General features: G+C 38.3%; 1 protein-coding gene across 3 annotated transcripts in view; it reads right to left on the bottom strand.

Moving 5' to 3' along the window:
* Positions 1–9,032, bottom strand: part of POU1F1 (POU class 1 homeobox 1) — a gene marked incomplete at its 5' end in the record, with an annotated part of 180,743 nt that extends 171,711 nt beyond the window's left edge. For all 3 annotated transcript variants that reach the window (XM_084533885.1, XM_084533883.1, XM_084533884.1), the window contains one exon: positions 8,169–9,032. The remainder of the gene's footprint in view (positions 1–8,168) is intronic.

A 9,032-nucleotide genomic window follows, 5' to 3' on the forward strand; every position in this document is an offset into this window, starting at 1 on the left:
AGGTTGGATGGGGGCCTGGACAACCTGATCTAGTGGGTGGCATCCTTGCCTATAGCAGGGAACTTGGAACTAGATGATCTTTAAGGTGTCTCCCTTCCAACACAATCCATTCTATGATTCCATGATTTTATGATCTCAGTAAAACAAAGGGGAACATTGTAATAATAATACTGCTTACTAAACTTTTGTAATGGGTGGAGTACCAAGCCATCATTTCCCTAAGTGATATTTTCCATACATTAAGAATTATATATGAAGCATGTTTTGTAACACAAAAAATCCTCTGTAAAATATTCCTCGGAATTTTAAAACACAGATCCACATCCATTAATTATTTTTTTTTCACTCCATTTTCTCTCCCCCCAGTGGTCAGTTAAGCCAGGTTTCACAGCATTGTTCCTTTTAAGTCTGTTTTATAAGTGACTAAATGAGAAAAAAATGCTGCCTGCAGTATTTATGCTTTATTTGCCACAGCTTGAAATAAGGCTGGGACACCGGAAGCATTACTGAGGTCGTGCAAATCCTTTGCTTTATTTGCAATCTGTTGATGCATATGCAGGAGCACACAGTAAAATACCATTAAAGTGATAAATGTTTTTAACTACCACGAGCTTCCCTATCTCATGTTCTTTGATACCTCTTCAACTGTTGTTTTTCTTCTGCTAAGCAAAATTAAATACCTTTTAAAAAATACAAGCAGATTGAGAGCTCATGATTCCAATACCTGTGATAATTTTACCAATGGTGCAGTGACACTGGGTGGAGAGACTATTTCACTAAAAGAGGAACGATGCGGAATGAAGAGTGACAAATACTTGTTGTAAATGGGTACAGCAAACTGGAAACTAAAATGCATTTCATTGTGGCCAATTAAATTTGAATATACAAGTGGCAAATCTCTAAACTATAAACATTCATGGCAGAAAAGTCTGCTTCCTCAACACTGGCCTCTATAGCATTTGCACAGCAACACTGCTGTTATTTGAGTTTATAGTCTAAATTCTTCCCTTTTAAGGCTCCAAGTCTCCATTCTACAAGCATTTATATTATTTTTCAGCTCTCTAAAGGTTTGTCTTTTACCTCATAAAACTTTTTAAATTAAAAGCAAGATAAGAATGCAGTTAAGTTCTCGCCATTGTTTCCTTTCCCTTATTGTAGGCAGCATTTTGTTTTTGCTAGAAACATGAATATTCTAAAATAGAGGAAAAAAAAAATCAAATTTCCCTGGAACAGTGTTTCTTTGCTTTATGACAAACATCTGTATACTAAATGGCATCTGTCTCATTGAAGAAAGGAATTTTCCCCTCATGCTGAGGCAGTCAGATATGTAATGTACAGTAAGCCATATACTGTGATTATTACTTTAAAAAAAAAAAAAAATCAACACTGTATGTATTCCTTTTCCACAAGTGACAATCAAATTACAGGCAACTGCAACTCAGACACTGGGGACAAAGCAGAAGTGCTTATTCAGCAAGCAAGACAGTTCACAAGTAAAAGGGATGGTGTGCTTTTTTAAAGTGAGGATTTCAACTGCAGTAGAGGTTGTCTGCAGTTTTAGTGATGTGCTGATACCCCCCTTGATGTTACAGGATTTTACACAGCTCTAGAAGAAACACAGTGAAGGAGCAAACTTTCACTTTATTACTAAAAAACTGCAAGGACTGACATATACACACAAGAATAAAATACGTCTCCAATTAAAGTTTAAAAAAAACAGCCAAAAACTTTTTTTTTTTTTTTTTGCCAAACCCCAGCTTCCTACCTAGTGCCCTGAAATAGAACCCCCTTGCTTCACTTCTCTCTTCTCCTTCATACAGCCCCCACACCACACAAGAAATATTGCAATCTCATGATCTAAGCCAAGCTTCACAATCCAGTGGAAAGAAGAAGAAATGGGGGGTGGAAGAAGTGAAGAATTCTTCACCATCTCAGTGTTTGTTTACTTAAAAAAAACAGCAACACCACAGTGTCACGTTGATAATCCATTTACCTCATTGCTGCCCAGACTCCTAGACAGATCTCAGCACTGCAGTCTCCAGAAAAATTGTTTTTCCAGTACAGTTTTCCCCCTCACTGAGCTAAGTATTTAGAGGCTAGAATTATCAGATCTCAAACAATTTGTTGCTCAGAATTTAACAAGGAATTTTACCAGGGATTTTTCTTCTGTAGGACATTTCTCTTACCTGTCATCTTCTGAAGATGATTTGTCTTATTTATACTCTTGTGGAAAGGATGTTTATGATCTGGGATGATAGTTAATTCTATTTTAGATTTTTTTTACGACTGTTACATATTCAACCTACAAAATTACATTCCTTGTTTATTAATATCTAATTTTTACCAGAAGAAAAAAAAAATGAACCAATAACTTCCACTTATACTACTGCCATTAGAAAATGAAAATTTTACATGCAGCAGCTATCAATGTGGTTTAATGGTTTTGTTGTTGTCACTTGAAAACTATTTCAAGTACAAAATCAGAAGTTGAGAAATAGTTCCCAAAAGATTATCTAAGGATAAAAGAAACAAAACCTGGATCTTAATTATGGCTACTCACTATCAAGTTACAGCAAAGCCATAATTATGTATGTCTTACAGCATTACAACTTGGACCATTACAGGGCACATGTATGCTATCACAGAGGTCAGTAAGATGAAAGCAAAGGACAGTAGGCAGCACAAATGAGACGTGTTATATAAAGGGAAGAGATGTCTCCTGTCTGTGGAGAGAAGTCCAATTATTTTTGAAAGTTATTTCATTTTGGTTACATTCTCTCATTAATATTTGGTAGGTTTTTTTTGTTTGTTTTGTTTTTCAAAACAGATATTAGCTTTGGTTTATACAGCATTAACTGCTGAACGTTTCAAAGAGTTACTAAGATGACAACCATACATAAACATGTGTTTCTACTGTAAGTAAAAATCATTTTGCAATTTCAAAAACTTTCTGTAGTCCTTTAAAATTATGATAACATTTGCTCAATTTGCACTACGCTTAGTGCTTTAGCTATCTTTCCTTAAAGATGCCTGTAAATACCTTCAGATACAACAAGGATACTGAACTAGAATTATACAGAACCTGGAGGAAAATAAATGCAGTATTTAACTGCTGGTATTTTTCTGCACAAGAACAGGAGAACAGTGTTGTAAAGATCAGTTTTATAAACCATAACTGCCATCCCTGCTCAAAACATCATCATCTCCAGAGCCATGAGGCTTTCTGGAGTAAAAATGCTTTCCGAATCAGACAAGTTCAACAGATTATTTTACATTTACTCTAGGCTAAAGAATTACAATTACACAGTGAATTCCTCCAGCTGAACAGCTAGTTGGGGTTATAGGGCACCTCCCCAGAAATCAAGTTCTTCCCAACTTTTCTGCAGGATAAAACAAAAATCAGGGTAGTTGTTTTTCTTCCAAGCATTTGTATTCAGTGAGTGGTCTTTGGCTACTATAGTATTCCTCCTGTAAGAGGGGAACAGCAGCTCTGAAAAACTGAACTGTTTTTCTGAAGTGTAAGCACTCATGCCACTAGGCACCAATCCTAATAAGATCCCCCTTAACTGTTCAGGATCAGGGCTTCTGGCTGTAGCGTGTTTTGTGGACAGAAGGAAAAAGTAGTTGAAATACTTATCACTCCTGTCAGAAGGCAGAGACTTACAGAAGAAATACTTCAAGATGTCACCATGTGGTGCCAAGGTCTCGAACACAGGCAATGATGTTGTACAGGACCAGGCATCCAGAGAGGCTCCCCGGGGAAGTCCCATGCACTGCAGTTATCAGTCCTGTCAGTTTGACCTCAGTACCAGGGAAGCTCATGGAGCAGATCCTCCTGAGAGTCATCACGCAGCACTTGCAGGGCAAGCAGGCAATCAGGCCCCGTCAGCATGGGTTTATGAAAGGCAGGTCCTGCTTGACGAACCTGATCTCCTTCTATGACAAAGTGATGCGCTGGGTGGACGAGGGAAAGGCTGTGGATGTGGTCTACCTTGACTTCAGCAAGGCTTTTGACACCGTCTCCCACAGCATTCTCCTCAAGAAACTGGCTGCTCTTGGCTTGGACTGGCGCACGCTTCGTTGGGTTAGAAACTGGCTGGATAGCCGGGCCCAAAGAGTCGTGGTGAATGGAGCCAAGTCCAGTTGGAGGCCAGTCACTAGTGGCGTCCCCCAGGGCTCGGTGCTGGGGCTGGTCCTCTTTAATATCTTCATCGATGATCTGGACGAGGGCATCGAGTGCACCCTCAGTAAGTTCGCAGATGACACCAAGTTAGGTGCGTGTGTTGATCTGCTTGAGGGTAGGAAGGCTCTGCAGGAGGATCTGGATAGGCTGCACCGATGGGCTGAGGTCAACTGCATGAAGTTCAATAAGGCCAAGTGCCGGGTCCTGCACCTGGGGTACAATAACCCCAAGAAGAGCTACAGGCTGGGAGAGGAATGGTTGGAGAGCTGCCAAGCAGAGAAGGACCTGGGAGTGATGGTGGATAGTCAGCTGAATATGAGCCAGCAGTGTGCTCAGGTGGCCAAGAAGGCCAACGGCATCCTGGCTTGTATCAGAAACAGTGTGACCAGCAGGGCTAGGGAGGTGATCATCCCCCTGTACTCAGCTCTGGTGAGGCTGCACCTCGAGTACTGTGTTCAGTTTTGGGCCCCTCGCTACAAGAAGGACATCGAGGTGCTTGAGCGGGTCCAGAGAAGGGCGACGAAGCTGGTGAGGGGCCTGGAGAACAAGTCCTACGAGGAGCAGCTGAGGGAGCTGGGCTTGTTCAGCCTGGAGAAGAGGAGGCTCAGGGGTGACCTTATCGCTCTCTATAGGTACCTCAAGGGAGGCTGTAGCGAGGTGGGGGTTGGTTTGTTCTCCCACGTGCCTGGTGACAGGACGAGGGGGAATGGGCTTAAGTTGCGCCAGGGGAGTTTTAGGTTGGATGTTAGGAAGAACTTCTTTACCGAAAGGGTTGTTAGACATTGGAACAGGCTGCCCAGGGAAGTAGTGGAGTCACCATCCCTGGAAGTCTTTAAAAGACGTTTAGATGTAGAGCTTAGGGATATGGTTTAGTGGGGACTGTTAGCGTTAGGTCAGAGGTTGGACTCGATGATCTTGAGGTCTCTTCCAACCTAGAAATTCTGTGATTCTGTGATTCTGTCCCCTCACCTTCCATCTCAGTTTCTGAGGCCACAGCAACTCCAACACGCTCCCTGCACTGCTTCCAGCTCCACTCCCAGCCTAAGCTTGGTAGAAAGATACAATAGAATTGTCATAGAATATACAAGCGAGAAGGGACCCAAAGGATCATCGAGTCCAACTATAATATTGCTGGATTTATAGCAAAAATACGTTGACTCTTACTTGTATCACAGAAAGAATTATTGACCGTTTCATATACAGCAAGATGTCGGCACAAAGGCATACAATAACAGTACAGTGAATGTTGCACATGGGAAAAATGGATGAAGACATGATACACTGAGATTTGCAGATATTAGAAAAATAAACTGAGACCATCTCTAAACATTTAGAAAAGCTTTGCAAATATCTTAGTCTTCTAAGATTCCTTTGCAGTGCTGTAGCCTTGAACAAAAGACTAATAGCATTGTTTGATTTTTACTCTTGCAAATTCAAGATTTGTAGCAGATTCTGCTACATACCTTTAATATTAAAAGACATTTTAACATATTGACTACATCCTGTTAAAAAAAAAAAAAAAAAGACCCTGATGTTCATGTGAGCTACTGTTCTGAAGAAGAAAAAAATCAGGTTACATAGAATTTGAAATTTAGAAGACAAACTGTTCTCCAAAGCCAAAGAATTACTTAGTAATACACAATAAAACAAATAACTTACATTCTCCAATTTACATTCTCCAATTTCCCAGTTAATATTTATTAAGCCTTTGTTAGAAAAATGTTGTTAGCAGAGAACGGTCTTGGACAAGTGTTTAAAGCAAGCATTGCAATTTTTATCTAATAATTTGTTCAGTGAAAGGTATTTACAAAGAATTGTTTTTTCACTCTTTTGAACAGAAAATGTAGGAGTCATTCACAACAATGCAAGCAGGACAAATTTTGGAAAATAAGCATTGTATTTTATTGGGTTATAAAAATAAGCCATTTCCAAAGCAGTTTTACAGCAGTACAGTTTCTATGTTCAGCATTGCATTGTACTCATTGTACGGAAGAAATCACTCTTCTATTTTTAGTTTGTTGTGGGTTTGGGTGCCTTTTTTTTTTTTTTTTTTTGGGGGGGGGGGGCGCTCAACATTCTGTAGTGCATCAGAAATAGATATTGAATTATAAGAAATTAATTTCTAGTAGAATTCCACTAATCTGCAGCTGTTTTGAAATTAAGATACTCTTAAATATTTAAACAGTAATATTTCAGCTAGAATTCTCTAGCATCCTCCAAAGCATAGTTTTTGTCCTGAATGAGTCAGGGGCAGGGGGAAATTACCAAGTAGCCATAATAGCTATAAACTCATTAAGTAGTTGACTCACTTAAATTTACTCTGGAAAAAGTACTCTATTCTCACCACTTTTCTACTCATCTTTCATGAGAATGGGTTTTGAAAACAATAACACAACAGTAATAAGCTTGTTAATAAGCATATTTACAGTCATCTATGGTCACTTCCTTCTGACCTTTCTATTAAAAAACAGCAGACTTATCCCTCCATTTTTTTTTTTCTAATTGTAGTTTAAGGCACAATAATTTGATCCATACTGCAATCATATTTAGATACAATTGTTAGGGCCTAAGAGACTAATTATAAAGTAGGTACTCAACATACTCAACATCCACTACAGAAACTTGCAAAGTCAAAGGCACAAATCCCAATGATATTTTGTATACCCCTACATATACTCTCAGCAAGTAGTAATTTTCAATATCCAGCATACACATGTATACACCTTTACAAAGAAAACAGGAGTCCAGCGGTTTTGCATTTAACGAACTTCAGATCAACTGAAAACATAGCATTTCTTGTTCTATTTCTTGTGTAACATGCAGCATTTCATCTTAATATTCAACATAAACAAAGGTTCTTCTTTATTGGAATACATGATGGATCACAGTCCTTAAACAGCCCATCTTAAAGATCAGCACATTCATATTTCTCAAGAAAGCCAAAAAGAAAATCAACTTGAAATAACATGAGAGTAGAAAGAACTAGATGAGTACTAAAAAGATTATTTTATAGTGAAAAAGTATCTCAGGTACAATCTCTCAAAAATATTTGAAGTGCTGTTTTGAGAACTTTTGGGGTGTTTTTTGAACCTTGTATTGGAAAAAGTTACTATAACAGAAGAGCTTTGCTTATGAAAAATAAGTGTGGAAATATGCTAATGCTGGAATTTTTGCCTCTTTATTAAAAGCTTACCAAGCCTTTCTGTAGGCTTTCATTAATCACAAGTAGCTACACAGAAAAGGAACAAAGAGCTCCTGTCCAATCTCTATCAAAGATCATGGTGAGACAAGATAAAGTATATTGCTAATTTAAAAAAAAAAAAAAAAAAACCAACAACAAAAAAAAAAAACACATACACACAAGTAATTATCAAAAAAAAAAATCAACACCCACACCTTGATGATATTCTAACCCGTTCATATTTTTCCCCACCATGGGCTTTGATTGAGATTAACATGTATATACACACATATTCCTCTTTAAAAAATAGCAAAAAAGCATATATAATAAATGTTAATATAAGGATAAATCTTCCCAGAGCATCAAAGCACTTGCATACTTTAATTCTAATCATTTGTCTTAAGGTTAACAGTAAAATATAATTTCACATATTCAAAATCTCTCAGAGAAAGCTTCAACACGCAGAACAGTAGACTCATCTCTCCTACATTATCATCATGAATATTTTCATTAAAGACCGTGCTACCTACTAGTAACAACATCATAACGTCAGATGCTTCCCCACCACTAAATAAAGCATTCATAACATGCATCAAAACCATCATCACTTTATCGCTTAAAAGAGCCTTGAGAGCCAGACTGTAGCAATATGACCCTGACAAAAAAAGCCAAGCCACCAGACCACCTTGAGTTCACAGAAAACATCCCTACAGTAGCCCTGCAGGACAGCACCTAGAGATATAGCAACCTCACCTACACATAACTTTAGTGAGATGGACAAGTATAAGTTTTAAATCATTTTACCTTGATTTAGCTGCAACAGATGAAAGGAGAAAGGTGCTGTGAAAGCAGATGTACTTCCTGTTTCACCAAATATCTGACAGATAAAAACTTTTGTCTACAGCCTGAATGCTACCATTTCAGGTACCAGTGGTAAACTCCCTGCTTCACATCTTCTCAATCTTCAATCTTCAGTTGCTGAGAACCAAAACAAATTAACAACTTGCCCAGAAGAACTAGAGTTGCAGCTTACATTTTGTTTTTCATGAGAGGCCGTACTGCTAAAGCACAGAGACCAGCCACCCACCTGACCAAGGTAGGCTGCACACACTTCAACCCTCCACTTCCTTCCAGCTACCAAACCCACCTGACGTTTTTCTATCCCTTTATAAAAATCACCTGGCTATTTCCCAGTTGGATCTGATATCAGAGAAAACCAGCTGGCTCCCTAGCCTCAAGCTCCTTCTAGCCCAAAAAGCAGATCAAGCTTTAAACTTATAAATTCAAAAAATACATTCAAAAAACGTATTTATAGGTTTGAACGTGTTTTATTGTTAACTGCAAATATTTTCCCTCATAGAAAAAAAAATCTTCCAACACATTGGTGAAGGAAGATTTCACGTTCAGGAAACCAGCCTGCAAGTACTTTTGGTAGAGAGCAAAAATACCCTTAGGAAGAATCTTGGTTTTCACCTAAGACTTTCTTTTTTTTTCTCTGCAAAGATTGTTTCATAAAAAATAAGAGCAAACAGACAATGGTTAGAGTTTGAAGAAAACTATAGCTGAACTTCACACAGATTATGCTAGGAATGAATTACTGAGCCTTAGATCACTCTTATATCAAATAAATCTGAAGACCATGGATGTGACAGAACACCTAATCATATT

Source organism: Aythya ferina (assembly GCF_964211825.1).
Source record: "Aythya ferina genome assembly, chromosome: 1".
In the NCBI taxonomy this organism is placed as follows: Eukaryota; Metazoa; Chordata; class Aves; order Anseriformes; family Anatidae; genus Aythya; species Aythya ferina.